The sequence below is a fragment of the Tamandua tetradactyla genome, chromosome 5 (genome assembly GCF_023851605.1).
Source record: "Tamandua tetradactyla isolate mTamTet1 chromosome 5, mTamTet1.pri, whole genome shotgun sequence".
NCBI classification, from domain to species: Eukaryota; Metazoa; Chordata; class Mammalia; order Pilosa; family Myrmecophagidae; genus Tamandua; species Tamandua tetradactyla.
Genome location: NC_135331.1, coordinates 5,090,455 through 5,118,237, shown reverse-complemented (window position 1 = coordinate 5,118,237; position 27,783 = coordinate 5,090,455). Strand labels below are relative to the sequence as shown.

General features: G+C 38.4%; 1 long non-coding RNA gene across 2 annotated transcripts in view; it reads left to right on the top strand.

Annotated features, from left to right (window-relative positions):
• LOC143683490 (uncharacterized) overlaps window positions 1–27,783 on the top strand; it is a 351,853-nt gene that overhangs the window by 20,383 nt on the left and 303,687 nt on the right. The window contains exons 2-3 of one of the 2 annotated variants that reach the window (XR_013175467.1): window positions 15,432–15,522; window positions 25,153–25,305. This is a non-coding gene — a long non-coding RNA (uncharacterized LOC143683490). The remainder of the gene's footprint in view (window positions 1–15,431; window positions 15,523–25,152; window positions 25,306–27,783) is intronic. The other variant, XR_013175468.1, reaches the window with a different exon arrangement.

Genomic DNA, 27,783 nt, shown 5'->3' with positions numbered 1-27,783 from the left:
TCAAAATTATAACTGTATTATGAGGAAGTTTTCTATAAACCCATAATAATTGGCCTCTTAGGGGAATTCACTGAAAACTAGAATTCTAATTTCATGGTAAATAGAGAAAAAGAAAAATTTGTTGATGAGGAATTTTGTCTTGAAAGATTAAATGAGATAAAGTTTATAAAACCAAGTTTATCTTGGATTTAAAATTTCTGTTCAATAATTGCAACTCTGTGCCACTTCATAGATTAAAGGAATCAAAAGTTGACTTTTTATTTTGATGGTTGTAATTTTCCTACAATTTTGTTTAATAGCCCAGTTTATCATTCATTTACACTTGACTTTGGGCAGTCAGATCTCAATAAGGACTGCTTTAGGGAATATATTTGTGAACTTCACTAGTTTTCCAAAGAGGTCCTTGTACTTTGATATTCATATTACTCTTTTTGAAACTCTAAAAACCTCTTAAATGGTCTATTCATCAGTTAACTGTCAAATAATATTTGTTGTGGAATTCACTGTTGGACTCAGCTGGGTTTTCATTGTCAATAGTTTTGCTAGGAGTCCAGCAGTGATTGGCCTCATGGTCTTTTTCTTTACATTTTTTCATTGTGAAATATAACATATATACAAAGAAAAGAAATAAAAGGCAGTGATTTTCAAGGCACACTTGAACAAGTAATTACAGGACAGATTTCAGAGTTTGTTATGGGTTACCATTCCACTATTTCAGATTTTTCCTTCTAACTGCTCCAAAAATACTGAATGTTAGAAAGAATATTGATACAGTGATTCAGCAGTCATACTCGTTTGTTAAATCCTATCTTCTCTGTTATCCCTCCTTCTTTTCCTTTGATCCTTCTCCTGATCTGTAGGGATCTTTGGGCAATGCCCATTCTGACTTTTCAAGTTGAGAAGGAGTGTTGACACTAAAGGATAGGGGAATGTAACTAGTTGATAATCTTCAAGAGGCTGGTCCCTTTGGGTTTCAGGATTTAACTGGCCTAGGAACCCTCTGGAAATTATAGGTTTCAGGAAGTCAAATGTAGCGCATGAAACTTTCATAGGGTCTCAGTTCAAGCCCTAGGTGTTCTTAAGAGTTAACAGGAGTGATGCTGTTTGGGGGTTTAGCAAACCATGGCAATGAGCACTATATAACTGAAGCTTGCTTGAGAGTAGCTTCCAGAAAAGCCTCTTGACTCCATTTGATCTCTCTTAACCACTGATGTATTATTTTATTACACTTCTTTTTCCTCTTTTGATCAAGAAGGCCTTGTTGATTCTGTGGTGCTAGGACCCGACTCATCTCTGGGAGCCATGCCCTGTGTTTTCAGGGAGACTTTCACCACTGATTGTCATATTCTACACAGGGGGAGTGTAATGATTTTGCTTACGGAGTTGGGCTTAGAGAGAGAGAAGGCCACATCTGAGCAAAAAAAAGAGGCTTTCTGGAAGCAACTCTTGGGCTTCATTGTAGATAGTCTCACCTTCTCCACTATGGAAATAAGTTTCCTAAGGACAAGCCCCCAAATCAAGGGGTTGGCCTTTTTTACTGGGAGTCCCCAATGATTGAAAGGGTACCTGGGGTTTCCCAGATGGGAAAGTTTAATAGTTCCATTTTTTTTTTTTCAAACCATCAAGGAACTCTACGGACACTTCTTAATTATCAGCCGACCATAGTCTGAGATATATCCTGGCATTACATTAAGCTATACAGAATTACAATGCCTCATTCTTGTTTAAGGACTCCAGGAGTTTAGGTTGTTTAAATGAGCTATCATTTGATTTAGATTGTGTGTTACAGAAAATTTAGGTTTTAGCCATAATAAACCTCTCCAACTTTGATCTCATACAGTAGGTGAAGTTCTAGAGTACATACACTATCATCTTTTACCCTGTGTTATGATTTACTTGAGTCCCAGCCAGATTGGCTTCATTTTTATTTCTAGTTGAGGCCCAATCTCTTTTTAGGTTACTTTAACTGTTATGGTAAAGAGCTATGCTAACTTTCAGAGCTGCAACACTTCATTTTTGGGTCTTTAGGTATCACAGAACTACTCAAAGTTCCAGGGAAATACCAGCTGATACACATATAGCTTAGCATCTCAGAATCTAGAAATACACTTACAACTTCAGACTAAGTGTGGTTACCATAAGGGCTTACAATCTAGGCTCCAATTTTCTTATAGGTATTTTCTGAAAGAGACCTTGGCATGTTTGTTCTTTTGTTTCTGGCTTATCTACATGGTGTTTTAAGGCTTTTCCACCAGCCTAGATGAAAGTGCTATTGGCTGGGCAAGAGCAGAAGAAAATGTGTAATAGATAAGCTGTGGGCCTTTCTCCAGGGAATGTAACCCAACCATAGCATCCAATAGGATGCCTGTCCCCAGTTCAATCAGGACCGACATTCATCTTGGCTCAAAGACTCTCCCCAGCATCTCCCTTCATCCGGCATATTCATGTTCAAGTTCAGTATTTCCAGGACACCCTGAAAGCCCAAGAACAAAAGATGTAGCTCCAAACAACATAAGGGTTGATAGAAGTGAAGGGCAAAGTCTCTGCCTATACCCAAGATGGCAGCATTTGACTGTTCTGCGGACTTCCCATTGAACATAGAAGTGACAGATCTTGGGTCCTGTGTGTACATGTGTTTGTCTTAAATACCGAGACATCTGTTGGGCCATAAATGATTCTAGAGAAAATCCTAAGAGCAAATAGAGGCATGGCAATAGAATGAATAGGGCCTGTGCTTGGCAGTCTTTCTGGAGACCAGGGTCAGTCTCTTGCGTTGCATTATCAGCTCTGTGACCTTCAGCCGGTCACTAAAGCCAGGTAGATTTTGATTTCCTCCAGTCTATAAATGGGAAGAGTAGTACTAATTCTGGCCATGTGGTTTCTTTGATGAACACATGTGACTTACATGTGTGGCTGTGTGGCTTTGTAAGCTGTTAAAATAGCAAGTACCAGTGGAAATGAGGTGGTGTCACTGGCACAGTGGAAAGACCCTGCTTCTGTAGACCCAGGAGCTCTGGAATATTCTCTTGAGTTGCTCTTTAGGCAGTAAGATGGACAGGCAGAAAACAGGGATGCCCTTATCATGGTTCGCACAAATTAGTTTTGTGGAATATGATGACAAGTAGGAAAGCTTTGAGGAAATAAAAATTCAGACAATAGAATTATTAAAAGATAATTTTCAGAAAAAATGGTAAATTTACAACTCTTTGGCACATATAACAATTGAGACATGTTAAAGGTTTATTTTACTCATAAAATGAGGGAACCAGGCAAATCGTAAATTTAGTTAAAAGTAAAAGTCAAAAAAAAAAGTAAAAGTTAAAACAGTACAAATTTGTATAAAGTAAAGAGATGTTGAGATGAATGGCAAAAGGGGACATAACTGGTTTTTCCAGAGTGGGGAGGAGGTCAGTTAAATCAATATTAGATAAAACAGAATTTAATACCTACCAGTTACCTAAAACTTACAGATGTTCAAAATAGTTCAGACATTGAACAGGACTAGACTCTGATAACTTACATGGAAGGTAAAGGTGTGCTGTAGACAGTACATAGTTTTTCACTGAAGTACATTTTGTTTATTTGCATTTCTATAAATTTTAATAGCGAAAGTTATGCAAGGAGAGGGCAATACTCTTATCTGAATCCTCAGAGGAAATTAACTTTATTAGTAGGTGAAAAGTGATTTCTTAGCAAACACCACATGCAAGAACTATCAGGTGTAATTCCTAGAGTCTATTTAAAATTTGCATATAATTTGGAAGGTGTTTCAGGTGAGAGAAAAATCCCCACGTCCACAAAAGTAAATTGTCATGCATGTCCTAGGCTTGGAATTTTACCTTTAGAAATTTATTTGGGTAGTTGGTAGGGGTTGTGCCTACTGAAAAGTCTAGGGGTAGACTGGGACCAAGAATGTCTGTACCCGGATGATAAGGCAGCATCCTTGGTCACCTGTATCCTTGTTTTTCTTCGGTTGGCTTTCTCTCTGGCCAACTCTTTCCTCCTGGTGGTAAGATGGCTGCCAGTTGCTCCCAGCCTCCATCCTACTAACTTAACCACTTTAAGAATAAAGCTTCTCTTCGTAGATAGGTCCAGTACAAGTCAGGGCTTGTCATCACTGGCTCTGTTGAGGCAGCTTGGATCATGAACCCTCCCTGTACCCATCCGAACAACATGGGCTTAAGGTGGGTGAAGAGGATTTTAGGGAGAGAGGGGTAGATGCTGAGGGCCAAAATGACAGGTGGCCACTACAGGTATGATAATCTCGTTGGCCCTGATATCGTGCCTAAGGACTCTGAATGAGCTTTTTCAAATCTGTACTGACACATTATATCTAGGTACATAAATTGTAATGTCTGTCATTTCTGCATAGGGCGTAAATGTTCTTGAGTTATTTGATCAAATGGTGATGTTTTAAACTAAGAACAACACAAATAGTGGTTTTTTTCCTCCATGAGAATATATTTTGCATTTCTTTTAGAAGAGATAAGAATGATTATATGAAGAAAAGTAATTAAATAATCAGAGTTACATAATTAGAAGAAATGTTCACATTTCAGTGTCCTTTTTCTCCTTTTCTCTATTATTGTACTTTCTTTTTTGACCTTGCTTGGGGTTTGACAGTGCAGAAATGTTTGCTTTGGAATGACAGTGCATCCTTATCTAATATCTCTGTAAAATCCATTCTGTAATATAAATAAATGTCACTTCTTTGCATCCTTTTTGTTGAATTATTCTATCAAATGAGATGTTAATGCAGCCTCATGGGATGTTTGCTGGCTAACAAAGTGAATATATGAATATATTCCTAACAAAACATCCTGCTGAAGCTGTAATGTCTGAATTGTGACAACCTTGGGTGGAATAGAGTTTTAATAGAATATAATGTACAAACTGCCTGAAATAGAGTGATAAGAATTAAGAAGGCATTGAATGGAAAAACCCAAAACTCTCAGTTAGAAAGGCAGAAAAAGTCTGTATTTAAAATATTTTAATGAATACATATTGTAAAGATACATGAGTAATGAATATGAAAACCATGTGATTATAAAGGAGAAGGGAAGAGATTAGAAAAATAGTGAATTTGAAAGTGTTCTGATAGCTAAAATGTCCTGATGGCTAATGCCAAGCCAAAGGAAATGAAAGCTAGTTAATGGACTCTTTCTGTGAAAACTATAGATAGCTTGTATAATGGGTTATTCCTTCAGTAAGCATTGTTACACATGTTTCTTTGTTTACTCTAGAAGGTGCCTAGAAATGACCTTACTGAGTCAAAGTATATGGGCATCTTCAGCTTAATGAGATATTGTCAAATTCTCGTGCAGTAAAGATATCAAATTACTGAGTCATGGAACCTTGTAAACTGCAACAATTCAGTGTGACATGTGACCCATGAGGAGAGAGCAAACCCTTCAGTTTGTCAGTAACGATCCATACTGGTTGAGAGGAGTGGTTTGAGACAAGTCCACAACCTTCATAAAAGAAATTAGTGAATATTTTTATTGAGCAATATTGATCAATAAAGAATTCTTGTTTTTTTAACTTTTTTTATTATATAGTGTAACATACATACCAAAGCAAAGAAATAAAAAAAGAGCAATAGTTTTCAAAACACTCTTCAAAGAGTGGTTACAGGATAGATCCCAAAGTTCGTTATGGGCTACCATATGATCCTCTCATGTTTTTCGTTTTAACTGCTCCAGAATATAGGAGGCTAAAGGGCTTAAATACTTTTTTATCATCACAATCAACTATTTTTTTCTCTTTTTTTTTTTTTATGAATAATGACATATACACAAAAAAGCTATAAATTTCAAAGCACAGCACCACAATTAATTGTAGAACATATTTCAAACTTTAACTTGGGTTACAACTTCGCAATTTTAGGTTTTTATTACTAGCTGCTGTAAAATACAGGAGACTAAAAGAGATAGCAATTTAATGATTCAGCATTCATATTCATTTTCTATTCTATGCATTTATATTCTGTGCATAATTCCACCATCACCTTTGATCTTTCCATACCTCTCTTTAGGGGTATTTGGGCTTTGGCAATTCTAAATTTTTCATACTGGAATGGTCTATCACTAATATGGGGTAGGGAGATGGAACAATCTGATGTTCTGGAGAGGCTGGACTAAGTATCAGGACTTATCTGGACCAGGGACCCATCTGGAGGTTGTAGGTTTCTGGAAAGTTTCTCTAGTACCTGGAACCCTTGTGGAATCTTATATATTGCCCTAAGTGTTCTTTGGGATTGGCTGGAATGGTCCTGGTTGGGGGTTGACAGGTTATGACAGGTAGCAAGGTCTACCTGAAGCTTGCATAAGAGCAACCTCCAGAGTAGCCTCTCGACTCTGAACTCTCTTTGCCACTGATACTTTATTAATTACACTTCTTTCCCCCCATTTGGTCAGGGTGGAATTGTTGATCCCACGGTGCCAGGTCTGAATTCATCCCTGGGAGTCCTCTCCCACATCGCCAGCATGACTTCACCTCTGGATGTCATGTCCCATGTAAGGGGGAGGGCAATGATTTCACATACAGATTTGGGCTTAGAGGGACTGAGGCCACATCTGAGCAACAACAGAGGTACTCCAGAAGTAACTCTTAGGCATGCCTATAGACTAAGTTTCTCCACTACATGCATAAGCTTCAAAAAGTAAGCCTCATGATTGAGGGCATGGCCTATTGGTTTGACACAGTATCAGGTGATTCCCTGATGGTAAGGATTAATAGTTCCATAGTCTTTCTCCCCTCCCTCAGGGGATTTTGCCAATACTGTTTGTTATCTTCTTAATATACTCTAGGATGTTTCTGGGCATTACAATAATCTCTACAGGATTAAAAGACCTCTTTCTTATTCTGTGCTTCCTGTGATTCAATTGTTCGGATGAGCTATATAAAATGGGTTGAATTAGATTATGCGCTACAGAAAATTTCAGTTCCAGATCAAATAAACCTTTCTTCCATTGGTCTCAAAGAGTATGTATGGTTCTAAAATATAGATAGTGTCTTCCTTACCCCTATGTTCTGAATTACTTTGACCCCAACCTGTTCAGCTTTGTTCTTATCTCTAAATATCAGGTTATACATGTAAAACAGTCTCTCAAAATCCAGAGATAATAGTCACCACTCACTCTGGACTTAATGTGTCTGCTCTAAAAGCTTGCAATCTAGGCCCCTGTTTTCTTATAAGCATTTTTTAAAGGTGACCATACCATTCTAGTTCTTTTATTTCTGGCTTATTTTGTCTTACCAAATATCCCACATGTTCATTCACATCATTGCATACCTCACAACTTTGTTCCTTTTTGTAGCAGCACAACCTTCGTACATGAATGTATACCAACTTTCACCAATCTACTTCTCAGTCAGTGCATTCTTCAGCCACCTGCATTCATCAGACATCATTTATAGAGCCCCAAGTCCACTGTCCATCAACATTTCAATTTTAGGTAATTTCATTGTTCCCAAGAGAAAGAAAACCAATTAACACACCCTCACCAAATAGGAGATATAAACCTCCTTTAACTCTTGTCCCTCACCCCATTATTTACCTCTGTTGTTGCTGTGGTGGTGCTGATGGTTTCCTTTTGAACATAGTGCATAGCATGCAATAGCAGTTTTCTCCTTGTACCCTTGACTTTTTGTACAAAAAAAAAAAAACACTCTTTGTACAAGAATCATATCTTTGAAGTAATTCTTACAAGAACTCATTCATATTTCTAGTGTAAGTTTGTGTGACACATAGGTCTGTACAATCCCTTTCAATCTTATTCATCTTCAATATGGTAATATTACTTCTAGACCCACTAGAGAATCACCTTCGCTCCTATCTATTTCCTTACATTGGAGTTTAACCTCATTAGCTAATGGTTCACTCATCTCTATCTTCTATGTATCTCTTAAGTCCCCTACAGTCTATATTATATGCCTCTGATTATATCTTTATGCTGGTCATAAAAGTGGATTATCATACAGTATCTGTCCTTTTATGTCTAGCTAATTTCGCTCAAGGCTCATGCATCTTGTTATGTGCTTCAAGACATCATTTTGTCTTACTGCTGCATAATATTCCATTGTATGTATATACCACATTTTATTGATCCACTCATCTGTTGATGGGCATTTGGTTTGTTTCCATCTTTTGCAATTGTGAATTATGCTGCTATGAACATCGGTGTGCAAATGTCTGTTTGTGTCATTGTTTTCAGCTCTTCTAGGTATATACCAAGTAGTGCTATTGCTGGGTCATAGGGCAATTCAATATTTAGTTTCCAAAGAAACTGCCAAACAGTCTTCCATGTTGGCTGTGCCATTATACATTCCCACAGTGATACTTAAGTGTCCCAGTTTCTCCACATCCTCTTCAACATTTATAGTTTCCTGTTTGTTTCATAGCAACCATTCTTATAGGTATGAAGTGGTATCTCATTGTAGTCTTGATCTGCATTTCCCTTATAATAGCCAGTGAAAATGAGCATCTCTTTATGTGCTTTTGAGCCATCTGTATTTGCTCTTCAGGAAAAAGCCTGTTCATATCTTTAGCCCATTTTATATTTGGATTGTTTGTTCTTTTGTTGTTGAGTTGTATGATTTCTTTGTATGTACAAGAAATCAAACCTTTGTCTGATACATGATTTCCAAATATTTTCTCCGATTGATTTGGCTGCATTTTCCCTTTTTTGACAGAGTCTTTTGAGGTGCAGAAGCATTTGATTTGAGGAGTTCCCGTTTATCTGTTTTTTCTTTTGTTACTTGTACTTTGGGTGTAAAGTTTAGAAAGCTACTTCCTATTACTAGGTCTTGAAGATTTCCTTACATTTTCTTCTAGAAGCATTATGGTGCTAGTTCTTATATTTTGGTGTTTGATCCACTTTGAGTTAATTTTTGTGTACAGTGTAAGATAGGGGTTCTCTTTCATTCTCTTGGCTATTGATATCCAGTTCTTCTATGCCCGATTATTGAAAAGACTGTTTTGTCCCACTTCAGAGAATTTGGGGGCCTAGTCAAAAATCAGTTGACTGTAGATTTGGTGGTCTGTTTCTGCACTCTCGATTTGATTCCATTTGTCAGTGCTTCTGTCTTTGTGCCAGTATCATGCTGTTTTGACCACTGTGGCTTTATAATAGGTTTTAAAGTCAAGGAGTATTAATCCTCCCATGTTGTTCGTCCTTTTTAGGATGCTTTTAGCTATTTATCTCTTTCCCTTCTAGGTGAATTTGGTAGTTAGCATTTCCAAATCTTCAAAGTAGGTTGTTGGAATTTTGATTGTTACTGTATTGAATCTGTAGATCAATTTAGGGAGAATTGACATCTTAATTACATTTAGCCTTCCTATCGTGAACAGGGAAGGTCTTTCCATCTATTTAGATCTCCTTTGATTTCTTTTAGCAATATTATGTAGTTTTCTGTATACAGATCCTTTACATCCATAGTTAAGTTCATTCCTAAGTATTTGATTCTTTTAGTTACTATTTTGAATGACATTTTTTTAACTGACTCCTCAGCTAGGTCATTGCTTGTGTATAGAAATGTTACCAATTTTTGCACATTAATTTTATACCTTACACTTTGCTGAGTTTGTTTATTAGCTCAAGTAACTTTGCTGTAGATTTCTCAGATCTTCCAAGTACAGTATCATATCATCTGGAAATAATGAGAGTTTTACTTCTTCCTTTCCAAATTGGATGGCTTTTATATCTTTGTCCCTGATTGCTCTAGCTAGAACTTCTAGCACAATGTTGAATAATAGTGGTGACAGTGGGGAAGGCTTTCTGTCTCTCTCCATTGAGTACGATTCTGGCTGTCAGTTTTTCATATATTCCCTTTATCATATTGAGGTAGTTACCTTTGATTCCTATCTTTTGTAGTGTTTTTATCAGAAAAGGATGCTGAATTTTGTCGAATGCTTTTTCAATTTCAATCAAGATGATCATGTGATTTTTCCCTTTTGATTTGTTAATGTGCTGTATTACATTAATTGATTTTTTGTGTGTTGAACCAGCCTTGCATTCCTGGTATAAACCCCACTGAGTCATGGTGTATAATTCTTTTAATGTGCTGTTGGATTTGATTTGCTAATATTTTATTGAGAATTTTTGCATCTATTTTCATTGGGGAGATTGGCCTGTAGTTTTCTTTTATTATAGCATCTTTACCTGGTTTTGGCATTAAAATGATATTAGCTTCATAAAATGGGTTAGGTAGAGTTCCTTTTTCCTGAGTTTTTTTTGAAAAGTTTGAACAGGATTGGTGTTAGTTCTTTGTGGAATGTTTGATAAAATTTCCCTGTGAAGCCATGTGGCCCTGGACTTTTCTTTGTAGGAAGAGTTTTGATGACTGATTTAATCTCTTTACTTGTGATTGGTTTGTTGAGATCTTCTATTTCTTCTTGAGTCAGTGTAGCTTGTTTGTGTGCCTCCAGGAATTTGTTCATTTCATCTAAGTTGTCTAGTTTGTTGGCATACAGTTGTTCATAGTATCCTCTTATGATTTCTTTTATTTCTTCAGGGTCTGTGGTAACACACCCCTTCTCATTTCTGATTTTGTTTATTTGCATCCTCTCTCTTTTTTTCTTTGTCAGCCTTGCTAGTGGCCCATCAATTTTATTGATTTTCTTAAAGAACCAACTCTGCTTTAATCTTTGTTATTTCTCTTTTATTTGCTTTGGGGTTAGTTTGCTGTTCTTTCTCAAGTTCCTCCAGGTTTACTGTTAAGTCCCCTCTTTTAATGAACAGACTAGCTAAGGTTAGGGTGGCATTTGAATCGCAGGAAATGTTTCCTCTGTAAAGCTAATTACTTCCCCCAGTGACTGGAAGTTTAAACCTTGATCTCAGGAGTTTCATGTTCTGCCCACCTTAAAGGAAGTAAAGAATTTAGCTCTTAAATATTGTTTTGCAAAAATAACTGGACTATTCTTCTGAGAGAAATAAAGTTTCCACTTGATCACTCTTCCAATCCTCTCAGACCCAGAATACTTAACTTGCATCCTACCTGAGTAACAAACTAATTTTCCTTAGTAACAGCACAATTTTAAAGTGTACATTGATAGTTTGGCGGTACCCATGAGATAGAAAGGGGATGGGCATTGTGGTCTAAATTTCTGCATCCTTTCATCAGTATTACCACAGTGGGAATAGATGGCAGCTGATGTATTTACAGTATAATGGACATTTCGGAGTCACGTTTCCTCTCACTCCTCAGTTGTTCATGGATATCGTCTTCTTTTATATGAGCATTTTTTGTATTTCTGATAAGAAATCAGTTTTCTCTATAGATAATTGTAATTGCCTGTTGGGAAACACATGGGTGTGTATTCATATTCAAATTAATGAGAAAAATCTAGTTATTTGTGGGCAAAGAAAATCTAGAGCCACACCCGTACTTTAAGGTTCTCTTTCAGGGAGAAATATAATTAGGGGGGTGATGAAGGCTGGTCTGTTTATTTCTTTCCCCTTTGCTCCCAGAAAAACACTCTTAATACCCATTCATAGAAAGCTGTGGCAATGTTAATGGTAAATCACGTTAATCAGAACCAAGTTAACCTCCTGCCCCTGGGGCTGTCTCTGTTGAGACATTGGGCATTGAAAACTGTGGTAGTTAGATTCAGTTGTCAACTTGGCCAGGTGAAGGCACCTAGTTCTGCTGCTGTGGACATGAGCCAATGGTACGTGAACCTCATCTGTTGCTAATTACATCTGCAGTCGGCTAGGAGGCGTGCCTGCTGCAATGAATGACATTTGACTTAGTTGGCTGGTGCTTGAATGAGAGAGCACAACGTAGCACAACCCAAGCAGCTCGGCATTCTTCATCTCAGCACTTGCAGCTCAGCCCAGGCCTTTGGAGGTACAGAAAGAAATCACCCCAGGAAAAGTTGTTGGAACCCAGAGGCCTGGAGAGAAGGCCAGCAGAGACCATTCTGTACCTTCCCATGTAAGAAAGAACCTCAGTGGAAAGTTAGCTGCCTTTCCTCTGAAGAACTAACAAAATAAATCCCCTTTTATTAAAAGCCAATCCATCTCTGGTGTGTTGCATTCCGGCAGCTAGCAAACTAAAACAAGAACCTTAGGCTGAAGCAAGATCACAGGGAGTGGAGGTTTGACTGAACTTTTCCTTCGTGGTTCACAATGTCCACTGTGTTCTATGCTCTTAGCCAGTGACCTTCCTCTTATTGATTCTGTAAGGAGTTGATTCCGTAAGGAGCAGAAGCTAGACTTGACTTCTCTCTGTGTGACATATGTAGTTTAAGAATAAAATTCTCTTTATGCCCTCTTAAGCCATGATTTGTGATATTGTTGCTACTCTGAGTTTATTTTATTCTTCATGATATCCCTAGCATGGGTCTTTGTCACACTTGGAATCTCAATGTCTGTTGGGATTCCTGGAATGGAGAAGTTGTTCAGTCACTGTGTGTTGAGTCAGTAACATTGTGCTTTTATAATTAAAGAGAATATGAGTATTGATATCACCCATTAGTTTCTTGGGTGTCCTACACGTCACTGGGAAGTGTTTCTGGGGCACTGATGTCATTTGGTATAAGGTAGTCCACTTCCCTGAGCCTGGTCCTAGGCATATAGAATTCAGTTCTAAGGCAGTGAAAGAGTAATTCAGCTCAGTGGTAGGAAACTTGCCTGCCATGCAGCATACCCTGGTTGGATTCCCAGTCTCTGCACTTCCCAGGAAAAAAAAAATCAGTTCTAGACAAGACTGCAAGAGTCATAGCTCATCCAAATGAGCAATAAGACTCCAGGGCATAGTGTAATTACTTATTTTTCTAAATAACACAGGCATGCACTGACTTAATTGCAATAGTTTTACTGTGAAATAGAATTGTGATAATTTCTAACTTAATATGCCTCAACAAGATTTGCTGTTATTGGCAATATTGTAAAATGCCTTTTTGTTTTAAATCATTTTCTAAATTGCTGATATCATTTATGGAAGAAAAACTTTTCTTTTTTTTTTATGGAGTATGTCATTACGGAAAAATCTCAGTGTAAAATTTCTGGGTGGCAAGACATGATTGTGCAAATAAAACAAACCAAAGCAAATAATTATAATCTTTCCCATGTTTGTGTGTTTTCAAACCATCAACATTCATATTAATATCCATCATTAAATATATAAATATTAGGATTTTTTAACCATGAATAGTAATATGATGCAAATGCAGTCAGCCTGAGGATGGAGGTGACTTTCGGATGAGGCTCAGAGTAAACCTCTTTGAGGGTGGTGGCATTTGAGTGACAATTTGAATAATAAGAAAAAGCCAGCTATAGATGTTTTGGAGTAAGAACAGTCCAGACAGGAAGAATGGTAGAACATTTTCTGAGGTGGGAACTCATTGATTTCTGTCCACCTGGGAGACAGTAGCAGTGGCTGCCTGTTCCTGATGGGACGTTGGCTGTAATCTACAGTTACTAGCTGGGTAGCCTTGGGAATGGTCCCTTTAAAATAGTAGGTAATGTGATTGTAACACAATAATATAAGTACACTGAATGAAGCTGAATGTGAGTATGATAGAGGGAGAAGGGCTGGGGGCACATATGAAACCAGAAGGAAAGATAAAGGGTAAAGACTGAAATGGTATAATTTAGGAATGCCTAGAGTAGACAATGATGGTGATTAAATGTGCAAATTAAAAAAATGTTTTTGCATGAAGGAGAACAAAGGAATTTCAGTATTGCAGGATGTTGAAAATAGATGGTATATGGAAAAAAGTACAATCAAAGCAAGCTAAGGTCTATAATCAACAGTAACATTGTAATGTGTTTCCACTGAATGTAACAAGGGCAATATGCCAAAACTAAATGTCAACAGGTAGGGGGAATGGGAAGGTGTATGGATTCTTTGTGGAAGAAAAGAGTATGGTGGCGAAGGCATTTGGATTGTATGATATGTGAATAAAACTGTTTAAAAATGAACACAGAGAAACAAGTGCTAGAGAGAATGCAGAGAAAGAGATGTGCTATTTATTGTTGGTAGGAATAATGAGAGGTGCAGCCCCTTGGAGGGCAGTGTAGTAGTTCCACAGGAGGCTAGGGTTGGGGTTGCATATGATCCTGAAATCCCCATTGCTCAGTATATACCTGGAGGAACTGAGTGTGGGTACAGGAATGGACATTTGCACACTGGTGTTTATGGCGGCAGTGTTCCTGAACCACAGTTAATGGTGGTAGCCTAATTCACTGAGGAAAAAATGGAAGTGGGAACTATGGTGTATACACACAATGGACTACTGAGTGGCCACAAGAAGGAATGAAGTTGTGAGGCATGCAACTAGGTGAATGAAACTTAAGAGCTGTATGTTGAGTGAAATGTCAGGAAGAAAAAGACAAATATTATCACGCCTCAATCACATGTACTAACTATAATATAAAAATCTGTGAACTAAAGTTAAGAACATGGGTTATCAGGTTGGGGCCTATTGTAAAGGATCCTAGATTATAAACTCTTACAGTAGTCACATTTACTCAGGAAGTGTGTTAGTTCTGAATTCTGAAATACTGAGCTGTTTGTATGTAACAGGGTTGTTCCCAGAAACTTTGGGTATTTCTGTGACACCTGAGACTCAGAGTTAGAGCTCTGAAGCTATGAAAGTTAGCATTACCCCAGTAATGTCAGGAACTGTTGAAAAAGTTGAAAAAATTATCAGATTTCAAGTAGAGATATGAATGAAGCTGGTCTTGATAGGACTAAGGTATATCAGAATTCAGGGTAAAGGATGATATTGTCCATATTTTAAAACTTCAACTTCTGTGTGAGATTAAAGGAAGAGATGTTTATTGGGTGCAAAATTTATATTTTGAGTAGTGCATTTCCTAATTTAACTTGTGTAGTCAGTTTAGTTGAACACCATAAGCACGTGGAATCTTAAATAGAGCATGAGATTTTGTTGGTTTGTCCAGGTTGATGCCCTTATAAATCCCAGAGTGGTATGGGCAGTGAATGAAGAAGCATTTGTAAAGTTCCCTTGGGGGAATGGGGAGAAAGGAGGAAATATTCAACTTTATCATTTGAACAATTTCTGATATTCTCGCAAGCAGTGGTACAACCAAGTCAATAGCGGAGCCCTTGATCTTGGGGTTCTTCCTATGAAACCTATTCCTGCAAAGGATAGGCTAAGCCTATTTAAAATTAGGCCTAAGAGTCACCCCCAGAGAACCTCTTGTTGCTCAAATGTGGCCTCTGTCTCTAAGCCAATTCAGCAGGTGAACTCACTGCCCTCCCTCCTATGTGGACATGACTCCCAGGGGTTTAAATCTCCATAGCAACGTGCGGCAGAAATGCCAAGATGAGCTGGGACCTGGCATCAAGGAATTGAGAAATGAGACAAAATAAACTTTCAGTGGCTGAGAGATTTCAAATCGGGTGGGGAGGTTATCCTGGAGGTTATTCTTATGCATTATATATATATCGCTTTTTAGTTTACGGTGTAGTGGACTGGCTGTAGGGAAGTACCTGAAACTGTTGAGCTGTGTTCCAGTAGCCTTGATTATTGAAGACGACTATATAAAGGTAAAATGTTTACAGTGTGATTGTGCAATTGTGAAAGCCTTGTGTCAGTTCCTCCTTTTATCCAGGGTATGGACAAATAAGTAAAAAAATATGGATAAAAATAAATAAATTATGAGAGGGGACAATGGGTAAAATAAATTAGGCAGACGAAAATACTAGTGGTCAGTGAGAGGAAGGGTAAGGTATATGATGATGAGGTTTTTCTTTTTTCTTTTCCTGGAGTGATGCAAATGTACTAAAAACTGATCACAATGATGGATACACAACTGTATGATGATATTGTGAGCCATTGATTGTCCACCATGTATGGACTGTATGTGTTTGAGGATTTCTCAATAAAAATATTAAAAATAAAATAGTAGGTAATGATAGAATCTACTTCACAGGGTTGTTGTTAGAATCAGGACGCATTCAAAGTGGTGACTGTAGTAGCAGAACCTTCTTCCTTTTCTTGACCTTCTTCATCAGTTCTCTAGGCAAATGGCACCTTTCAGTAAAGCCTTCTCCCCCCACCCTATTTAAAATAGCAATCCTGGCCATCCCTAACCATTTCTTTGTCCAACTTCTTTGCATTTCTCACATCTGGGCATGCCATGCCATGCATTTATTTGATTATAGTCTGACTCACTCCAAGAGAAAATAAGCTCTGTGAGTACAGGTGCCTTGTTTTCCTCACTCCTCAGTCACCAGTGTGTTGAACATTTCCTGGATGTGTTTTTTACTGAGTGAATGCTCAGTAAATCCTTGCTGAGTAAATTAACCATTATCATCACAGTCCTGTTACCAGGCACCATGATGTGGTTAAAGGGGAGCTCTTTGATGCTAACAGCTGGCTTAGAGCCTCTCCTCTCCATGTACACAGTGGTATCATGAGCTGAAAAAGATATCTAACCACTATTTTAGACTGCCATCTCATGGACAAGGACCAGCAATCTGCTAAGTACTATCTATATCAAATTACATCTCAAGATGTGACAGGCAGTGATGAGATTCAGGGCTTCCTTCCCAAACCTTGGTTCCCTACTGAGCTCAGCTTAAGCAGAAAGCTAATAATAGACAAATTCAGGGAGTTCCAGGTTTTGTGGGACCATGAATCTTCTCTCTTTTATGAGATGGGACATATTGGGAACTGCCTGAACTCTTCTATACCACCTGAAAGCTGTGAAATCATTACTAAAAATGGGAAAGGGGAAAAAAGGCAATGGTGAATTGAAGCAGGATTTAAGGGTTTTTGAAGATCTATGCATCACTAATCTGAATTCTGTGATAGGTGATTGGTCAAATTCCCAGCAATTAAAAATTAATTTTGCATTTTTTACCTCTGGGCATACTGTGTATTTATTTGATTATACTCTGACTTCTTCCAAGAGAAAATAAGCTCCGTGGACACAGGTGCCTTGTTTTACTCACTCCTTGGTTACCAGTGTGTAGAACATTTCTTGATGCAGAGTGGATGCTCAATAAATCCTTGCTGAGTAAACCCCAGACTAATTCTTCTAATGCTGACTTGAATCCACCAGGCTAGTATAGCCATGCTTTTCTCAAGGAGATGTCAGAGGCCTAGGAAAGCTTATAGAAACAAAACATCCATAGCCTTTCAAATTCACTTCCTGGAACCAGCCCTCCAAATTTCTCCCTTGTTCTTTTAGCCAAAGGAAAGCATGTGGTTGAACTCCAAGTGAAAGGTCCCTTTTAGTAGGAGAAATTGATGCAGTCAGATGTCAAAGAGTGTGGCTACAGGGAAGGATGAAGACTCAACACCAAGAATGTAATTACCCATAGTGCTGTAAACAGAAAAAGATGGAGGTGCATGGTTGCTGGAGAGAGGGCACTGCCATAGCTCTGCACATGTGCACAGAGGGCCTTGCACATTATAGACTGTGCATACCAGTGTTATACCCCCCCCCCCAGACCTCTGCACCCACACAGCTGCATCCTCCCTGGCCACTGGGTGCCCACATTCACATGCACCAGAATAACATCCCCAACCTGTGCCTATACCTGCATTGCAACACATCACTGCACTGTTGTGTCCCGCCCCATACCCTGCATCCTGCTACATGACTATCCTGCAAACACAAGGCTTTAGACTACTGAAGGAAATCAACTCCCAAAGTAAATCAATCAAGATATTTGTATGCGATGAAAACAACAGAAGATCACTAAGCATATCACAATGCAGACAGAGATAGCCTAGCCTAATGACCAAATTAAAACACCTGAGGAGACACAGGCATTGGAACAGCTAATTAAAGATGTTCATATAACTCTACTTAATAAAATAAGTGGGATGGCTAATGACATAAAGGAGATCAAGAAGACAGTAGAAGAGCATAAAGAGGAATTTGAAAGAATAAATAGAAAAATAGCAGATATCACAGACTGTTGACCAAATAAAAAACATGCTAGAGGTACACAACAGCAGATTTGAAGAGACAGAAAAAAGAATAAGCGATGTAGAAGGCAGGATAACTGATTTCAATCTCTTGAAACAGCAAATGGCAAAATAAGATGGAAAGAGTTGAATTGGATCTCAGGGAAATGAGAGACAAAACAAAGCGCACAAATATAAGAATCAATGGTGTCCCAGAAGGAAAAGAGAGGAGTAAAGGACTAGGAAGAGTAGTTGAGGATATTATGGGGGAAAACTTCTCAACCCTTATAAAGAACATACATATACAAGTAAAAGAAGCCCAAAGAACTCCAAACAGAATAAATCCAAATAGGCGTTTCCCAAGGCACATACTAATCAGTCTGTCAAATGTTGAAGAGAAGCAGAAAATTCTGAAAGTGGCGAGAGAAAAACTGTCTACTACTTCCGAGGGAAACCACAAAAGACTGAGTTCAGGCTACTCAACTGGCACCATGAAGGCAAGAAGGCAGTGGTATGATGTATTTAAATCCTGAAAGAGAAAGACTTCCAGCCAAGAATTCTGTACCCAGCCAAATTGTCCTTCAAAACTGAGGGAGGGATTACAATTTTCACAGAAAAACAAATCCTGAAAGAATTTTTCAACAAGGAACTGGCTCTACAAGAAATACCAAAGGGAGTTCTGCCCTTTGGAAAAAAAAAATAAGACTGGAGAAGGAGGTCTGGAGGAGGGCACAGAATTGAAGAGTGCCAGTAAAGGTAACTTAAAAGATAAAAAGAGAAAAAGGTATAAAGAATATATAGATCTGACAAATAAAATAAAAAAGATAGATGGTGGTTTCAAGAAATGCCTTTTCAGTAATAGCTTTGAATGTTAAGGGGCTAAAGTTACCAATTAAAAGATACAGATTGGCAGACTGGATTAAGAAATATAATCCAGCTATACACTGTTTACAAGAGACTCATCTTAGACGCAAGGATACAAATAGATTGAAACTGAAAGGATGGAAGAAGATTTTTCAGGCAAGTTGTAACCAAAAGAAAGCAGGAGTAGCTATACTAATACCGGGCAAAATAGACTTTAAATGTAAAGACATCGTAAGAAACAAAAGAAGTACACTATATGTTAATTAAAGGGACAATTCACCAAGAAGATATAACAATCATATATTCTCCCAATCAAGGAGCTCCAGAGTACATGAGACAGACATTAGAAAAACTTTGGAAGGGAGTGATAGGTGTTTCAACAGTAATAGTAGTAGACTTCAATATACCACTCTCCTCTATAGATAGAACAACCAGGCAAAAGATCAACAAGGAAACAGAGAAGTTGAACAACCTGAAAAATGAATTAGACCTAACACATATATAGGTCGTTGCACCCTAAAACACGAGGATATACATTCTTCTCTAGTGCTCATTCATTCTCCAAGATAGATCATATGCTGGGGCACAAAACGGATCTATAAATTTAAAAACATAGAAATTATTCAGTGTACTTTCTCTGATCACAATGGAATGAAGCTAGATCTCAATAACCCCAAAGAACAAGAACATTTACACTATTAAAGAGATTAAATAACAGAATCTTAAACAATTAGTGGGTCAAAGAAGAAATTGCTAGAGAAATCAGTAGCTATCTGGAGATGAATGAAAATGAGAATACAATTTATCAGAACTTAAGGGATCCAGCAAATAGGATTTAACAAATGAATGTGGTTGCTGAATCATTAAATTAATATATCTTTTAGTCTCCAGTACTTTAGAGCAGCTAGAAGTAAAAACCTAAAATTGTGGAATCGTAACCCATGTCAAACTCTGAAATATATTCTGCAACTAATTGTGGTGCTGTCTCTTTGAAATTTATTGCTTTTTTGTATATATGTTATTTTTCACAAAAAAAAAAGAAGAAAGAAAGTTGATTGTGGTGATGAAAAGAATATTTAAGCCTTCTAGCCTCCTATATTCTGGAGCAGCTAGAAGGAAAAATCTGAAAAGATCATATGGTAGCCCATGACAAACTCTGGAATCTGTCCTGTAACTACTTGTTGACGAGTGCTTTGAAAACTATTGCTTTTTTATTTCTTTGCTTTGTATATATGTTATACTATACAATAAGAAAGTTTTAAAAAAACGAAGCAACAATTCAATCAGATTTAAGGGTTGTGAGTTCTGTTTCCCCAGGTTTCATGATGGATTTTTCAAACGTGGGAAATTTGGTTGGCTGGATTAGTGAAGAGCCATTTAGTCAGACATAAGTGTGCATCCATATTCTTCCATTTTCCAACTGTGGCTTTTTGAGGAATATACCAGCTTCTGTGAGCTTCTGCTTCCTCTTTGTAAATTGAGGGCAATAGGATGATCTAGTAGTTTCATAGATGTGGCCTGTGTTCCTCTGCCCAAGAGGGCACTTTATCTTCCGTTCTTTAGGGTTTGTATGACATTGTGAGGGTCAGTATTTATGGTACAACTGATGGAAGTTATTCCCAATTCCTTCATGCATATACGTGGAAATAAGATTATCTCTGGACTCGAGCAAGATTTTTGAGCATTACACAATCTGAATTACTGGGGTACGATAACTGTGTCTCTGTCCTTCCATCATGCTTCTCCTCCTGCCTTGCCGATAAAGGAAGCTATTCTTCAAATTGTTCTAAGTGGAAGTATGCTTCCTCCTGCCTCCACCCCCAACTCATAACAGGGCCAGCTCAAACTGAATGTCCGAAACTGTAACTCTGGGGCTCCCTTTCAAAAGATTTGGGAGCAGCAAACCTGACAGGAAATTTCTGAGATGCTTCCCCTTCCAGGTGACCATCAATGTTCCACTTCTCTGTCTCCCAAGGAGGCCAGCAGAGCCACCATCTGCACCATCACAAATGCTGTTCATCATCTGTCCATGCCTGGCTGGAGGTGGGGTCCAAAAGATTCATTACAGGCCCTCCAACGCTTTAGAGCCTACATCCCAGCCAGTGGCACATTTTAGGAAAGAGTGAGCCATTGACAACATTTGAGAGGAGATGGTAAAGTTTGCACTTCTTTTCACTAATAAAAATAGACAAGCATCATTTTCTGGGGCAGACATTTTGGAAGCAAATATGAAACTTTAATGATGATCCTGGGTTTATATGTTGCTTCCTATTGTGATTCACAATACCAATACTAGAAAATGGGTGCTTTGCAATTTAAGAGTTCTTTGCCCAAGTGGAAAACCAAATGGTTTGCTCAAAATTATTGAGGGATTTATTCAAGGATGAGAAGGATCAAGCTTTTCCGTCAATTAAGGCATGGGCCATAATGTTTTCTTTGTAGTTTTCAAACCAGATAAATGTCAGGGACTGATTGTTTTTGTCTTGTTTTACATTAGCATTGATAAATGAGACTGCTTATATGCACTAAGATTTAGGCAAAGAGATGATGGAATTGGCATTGATTTAAAACCAAAAGCCAAAACTGCTTTGCTGCCGGCCAGTCCATCCGTGTGCATTTATGTTCTGAAGTACTCCTCATGAGAACTGGGGCAGAACATTGGAATTACTTTGGATTATCATAACTTGGCAAATCATTTACTTTGTATATTAAGCTGGCTCAAGAGCTTCCTATTCCTTTGTTCTTTGATCTGAAAAAGATAAAAAAAAAAAAAAGAATAACTTTCAAATAGTCACAATTTGTCTTTTTTTAATTTAATAAAGTTTTATTTTTCAAAATGTACAGTTGTTTGAGCCTGTTCATGCATCTTCACCAGCAGCTAGGGCATCTCCACCCTTGGAGTTTGTGGTATAAATTACTTGAGCTCTGTGTTTTGAAACCAGGTTGATGCGTCCTTTACTAAGTAGCTCCAGAAGGGCTGCACTGGTCAAGGAACCTCAAATCTTCCCTCTCTCGGAGATGACAGCGGAGTTATAAGGATTGTAGTTGAGAACTTCCCTTACAGAGTTTGTTGTAAGTGGCTTTGTCAAACAAAATCAGGTTACTGAACTTATCCCAAACTTTGCCTTAGACCCACTACTGGCCAGTTTGCAGTTTCTGTGCGATGACTACATAATTTTGCCTAATAAATTCACAATTGTGGGCCTGGGCTCTAGGCTTCTCTTTTGGAATTTTTCTTTTGGTAGTCCTGTCTGATCAGGTTTAGGTGTTAATTAAATAACTGACATTTGCATGCTTTATCTTTGGCAACTTGCTGTTGCATGAAATTTTATTTGGCCCAAGTTGGATTCGATGATCCCTTCAGTCAACAGAGAAATAGCATTAGCAGGTTACCACTGTAATTAAGCAGAGCTTGCCTGAGGTGCTAATAGATTCAGGAGCAGGGAAGGAATTCAAGATAAACACATTTGCAATTATTATTCAGTGGTGGCGCTGGGGTTGGTGAATAATAAGCAGGACCCACCTGAGTTGATGGAACCACAGGGCACAAGAAATGCAGAAGAATTTCATTCATCTTTAAACCAGGGTTTTCTCTTCCTTTTTCTCCCTGTTTCTTTCATTCTTCTGTGTGTCTCTCCCTATTTGTCTCTTTTCAGTTGTCTATCAGTCTCTTGTCATTCAGATTGCATGTTCTCTGCCTTTATGCCTCTCCATCTTTCTCTGTCTGATAGTGTTATTAGATTCCTGGAACTGTTGTAATACAAAGTTGGTGGCTTAAAACAGCATGCACTCACAGTCTAGGAGACCAGAAGGTATCAGCAGGGCTGCATTCCTTCTGAAGCTTCTATGAGAGAATCTGTGTTTTACCTCTTCCAGCATCTGGTGGCTGCTGGCATTCCTTGATTTTTTGGAGTATTACTTAAATCTCTGCCTCTGGTCACATGGCCTCCTCCACTGGGATTAGGGCATAGATACTGGTTGGGGGTTGATGGTAAACCTAGTACAGGTGACTTCTTTGTCTCTCTCCTTTTCCTTTCCCCTCTTACCCTCTCCAAGAAGGGTCCTTTCTAAGGGATCCTCAGTTGACTCCTTTTGGCCCCAAACTAGGAATTAATGTCTTTTTGCAATACATGAGACTGGTAAGAACCTGTCTCACTAGCTTTGCCTCCTGTTCAATGCTGTGATCATGGGAGGCATAGCTGTACTGTGAAAACAATCTATTATGACTTCCTGTTCCTCTTCCTTAGTTCTCTAACTGGGAGGACACCATGGTTATGTCTGTTCTTCTTGTATGTTTTTATTTACCTTGTACCAACACAAGCAAAATCACCATATTTGACTATAGAAATCACTTCCTTTCACAGAACAATCTCTATTAGGCAGTTTGGGGCATTGGCTGAAGGCTTGTGATTTGAAGTTGGGCTTCTCTGAGTTTGTATCCTCACTCTTCTTTTTCTTAGGCATCTGACCTTGGGCAGCCAGTTAACATTTGGGCCTCAATTTCCTATTTTGTAAAATGGTTATGAGCAACCTTATTGTTGTATCATTGTCTTCTAGCATCAGAACTTGGCAGTGAATAATTAGGGTCCACATGAATCGATAGAGGCTCATCACACAGGAAGGCAAATGTGAAGACCAAAGTTTATAACTCCCATGGGCTCTGAATATCTCCTTTTCTCTCCTTTGCTTTATTTCTATGGCTCAGTCTTTATCTCTGTATATCTTGTTCTCTCGAAGCTTCTTTGGTCTCTTTCTGTCAGCCTCTGTCTCATTCTGTCTCTAGCTGTCCTTCTAGATGTTTAAATGTACGTGTTTTCTTTGCCTTTTCATCTGTCTTTTTCTGATTTAAGCATGGGAGCCCTCTGTTTTTCTCCTTTACCTCTCAGTTTCTTTATCTCTGTCTATCTGCCTCTTTCTTTCCTTCTGCCTCTCATTTACTTAGAGAAAGAGAGATCCTCTGTCCGGGATCCAGAGGTTTGCTCCCCCTGCCCCCCACCCAAGAAAGCCCATCGCACACATGCCTGCCCAGTGCAGCCCCTAATCACTCTTTGCAGATGGAGTTTGAACACCAAGTGAGAATAGAACATCCAGGCTTCACCTTGCTTTCTTCTCTATCCCATATGGAAATGGAGCCATGAATAAAGTTTACTCAAGTTTGTCATACTGTTCCCCTATGAAGGGGTACAATTCTCCCTGGGTACCAACACAGCAAAGGCAGTCATGCATTGCCTCCAACCTCGATTGCCTCTGTAATGTGTATCCCGCCCCCCAGACTGCCAGGATGCTCATACAGGGTGTCAATATAAGTATTCTCCTCCCCTCCCCTCTCTTATCTCTCCTCTCTTCTCCGTCTCATTGTCAGAGCAGTATGCATATTTGGGATCCCAGTAGAATATATATCATTAGTCTAAATTTTACAGATGACAAAAGAGATACCAGCGAGATTCTTGCTGACTTAGGATCACTCAGGAAACTTGCAGGAAAATTGAGATTTGAACTTGTCTTCTGACTCATCGTTTACTGCCCCTAGCAGTGACCCATCTTGCCTTTCTAGAAGTCAGGCCAAGAATCTGTAGCTAGGTATAGGATCTAGTGTTTATCTCTGTCTAAAAAAGTGAAACATGTACAAGTTGAATTCCTTAAATACTTTGAGATTTTATGAAGAATATAGACCTTAGGCCAACCTCTCATTAGATTCAGTATCTAAGGGAATTGAGTTTTGTTATTATAATGGCATAGTGTCTCATTAAATTCAAGGAGAGAGGAGTACTCCCCAACTTGTGCCTCCCTTAAGAATGAGCTAGAATCAGCACTGGAACTGTGTAGGAAACCCAGGAGGTAACTTCTGTCTCTCATTTCTATTTCTCTCTAGAGAGTTGCATTGTTATTTTTCTGCCTCCAGACAGACCAGCCTCATCTGCTTCTCAGTCCATGGGTTCATGTGGCAAAAAAATGGTCACCAGCTCCTTCTGGGTTTATTTCCCTACCTTTCATGAGAGAGAGAGAGAAAAAAAAACAAAAAACAAAAAAGCAGAGACAGTCCCTTAATCCCACTTCTGTTGGCTTCTTAGCCCATTGTAGTTCAGATGCTCACCTAGGGACTGACCAGTGGTGCCAGGGTGGGGAGGGCCATGCTTTCTACGTTGGCTACCAGGGGCCCTGTTACTGTTACCAGGGGTTGAGTATCAGGAAAAGGAAAATCCCTAGTGGGTTCTCAGGACAGCATTCTTTGATAGCTTCATATTCATTGGCTAAACTTTGGTTGACTGCTTACCATATGCCAGGTATGAAATTTGCTCTGAGACCTCATTTACAGTCTTTCGGAATTTTCTTGATTTAGTTCCCCCTACTCTCTGTAAAAGGACTGTTTGTCTTTATTATTGTTTCATCAGCATCAAGCTTTCCACAGAGAGACTAAAGATTCACCTGTTTTATAGTCTGTACTGAAAGTGGTGAAGAGATGCTTGATCAAGAAAAATTGCTGAACAATCCATATACCCCAGCAGACATGCATCTTCTTTGCTCGTGACCTCTGGTGGAGTCAGGTAGGTGATAATTACTACCTAGTTACTTTCAGCTATGAGTGCACCTTCCCTGTCCACTGGGAGAGTGCTAAGGGAAGCTTCCCCTCTTTCCCATACTAACTATAGACCTCTTAATGTGATAACTTGCTTTGAGCAGAATTGAATTTTTATTGAATTTTTCTCACGGCATTACTTTATTTGAAATAACTTTCTTCATTTTCTTTAGGGCAAGAGATAGGTAAGTTTTGAAAGCATATACTGTCATGATATCACGTTATCAGAGAACGCAAAAAGTGGAGTTCGATGGTGAGCTAGGCAGACTTCAGAGATACCTAGCAGTAGAATTGAAAATCATTTTTTAAGTTGCAGCAGATACCCTTGTTTTTCTCTGAGTGAATTTTACAGTTGTCTTGCAGTTTTAGAAATTAGGACTAAAGTATGTCTGGGGGCAAAGGGAGAAGAATGAAATGCAGTTATCATGAGAGTCAGATTGTGAGGCTGACAGGAGAATGTCAACTGGCAGAAGATGAACAAATGGGCCGCAGGGTTAGTTCTTTTTCTTGGGATTTCTGGACACAGGAGTTTCCTGGATTATAATACTCCGCAAGCTTTGTGGTCAGTATCATTGAGCTTTGGGGGTCCTTGGCTATTTCTACTAATAATTGAACTTCACATTTTATAAAACACATTTAGCAGTTGCTGCTGGGCATTTTTTGTGGTTGTTTTAATCGAGACTTTCCAAATTTAATTTTGACCCTTAAATTATCTTTTGACTTAAATAAAACAACATTTAGCTTCATTTATTAGATGAGGTAGCAGAGTGAAGCAATAACATGTGGGTTGAGAGTGTGGGCTTTGACCTGTGAATGTCTCTGCTCAGATTTTAGCTCTGCCACTTGACAGCTATTATTTCATCTCTGTCAATCAGAATTCCACCCGTGTGACGGAGCCTATGGAATATATATATATATATCTCTCAAGAGATTTATCGCAAGAAATTGGCTTATGGAATTGTGGGGGTTAACTAGGCAAGTCTGAGGCAGGCTGGCAGGCTGGAAACTCTCAGGTAGTAACTGATGCTATAGTCTGCAGGCAGAATTTTTTCTCTTATAGGAAAACCTACGTTTCTCTCTTGTCCTTTCAACTGATTGAATTAGGCCTGACCACTTACTAAGCCCTTTGTTTAAAGTGAACTGATTATTTAATTATATCCACCTATTACTTCATAGAAACATCTAGATTAATGTTTGGTTGAATAATTGGGTAGCTAAATTGACATGTGAAATAGGTCTTTACATCATTTTGAGCTTGAATCCTTGGCTAATAAGATGAGATTAAAAAGACTAATTTCCAAAAATGGGCTGTGAGAATTAATGAGATAATAATAAGAGAATTTATTATTTATTGAGGTGATCCTGTGCTTAATGTTGTATCATTATCAGATGTTAATATACCTTGTGTTAAATGTGTATTGTCAGTAAATTACTTAGCACAGGACTGGTGTACAATTAAGGGTTTATTAAAAGTTAAGGTAGTGTTAAAGGGTATTTATCACAATTTGTATTTGTTTTACACAATTGTTTGTTTACGTGCTCCTGGTTTCTATCCCCTCTGACAGTTTGAGCACCAGGAGGGCAGAGGCAAGGGCTCCTATTGTCAGCACTGTGTCTGTGCCACCTGGTTCTGCAGCTGGCACTGAGAAGATTTCAATATTTGCCTTCCCAATAGATGGAGGCATGGGTGAGGTACAAAGAGCTACACTGTTCTGCTAAACTATCTGTGATGGTCATGCATGTCGAGTGTTACTTCCAACATCTTCCCTGCACTGGGCAAAATGGTGCCATGGGATAGTTTAAAGACTGTGACCTGTGGAGGGCAAACTCTATCTGTTGGTGACCAGCAACCAGCACTCCTAGAAGGCTTTGACTAAACAGAGTGAAACTCACCATTTGCAGGGTTTGTTTTAGTTGTTGCAGTTGTTCTCATTTCCCTTTTAATTTAGGAGAGGGTGAAAGACATAGTGGTAAAGAGCATGGCTTTAGAGATCAGCTGACATGAGATCAAACCTCATTTGTCTGCCCTAGACCAGTTGTGATTTATTTTTTATTTTTGTGCTTTTATTACCACTGGATATATATATATGTAAATATAATATATGTATATTATATATACATAGTATATATCACATAAATACACATATATGTACATATAATTTACTGCAGAAGTCTATAAATGATTGTGTATTACACAAAGAATATGTAATGATTCCTCCTCAAGAGAATTATAAAGATAACAAACTGTTGCATCTATTTGTTGATTTACAGAGAATATTTAACATGGATAAATAGTGTTTTCTTTATATCAAAGGTAGGTAGGAATTGTCCGTGGATTTTTCAGAGGCTATTCAAGGACATTGGAAAAGATAGGTGCAAATACTGTGAAAAAAAATAGCTTACAATATGGGCATGGTTGCAAAGAAATTTGTAAGAAAATATAAAA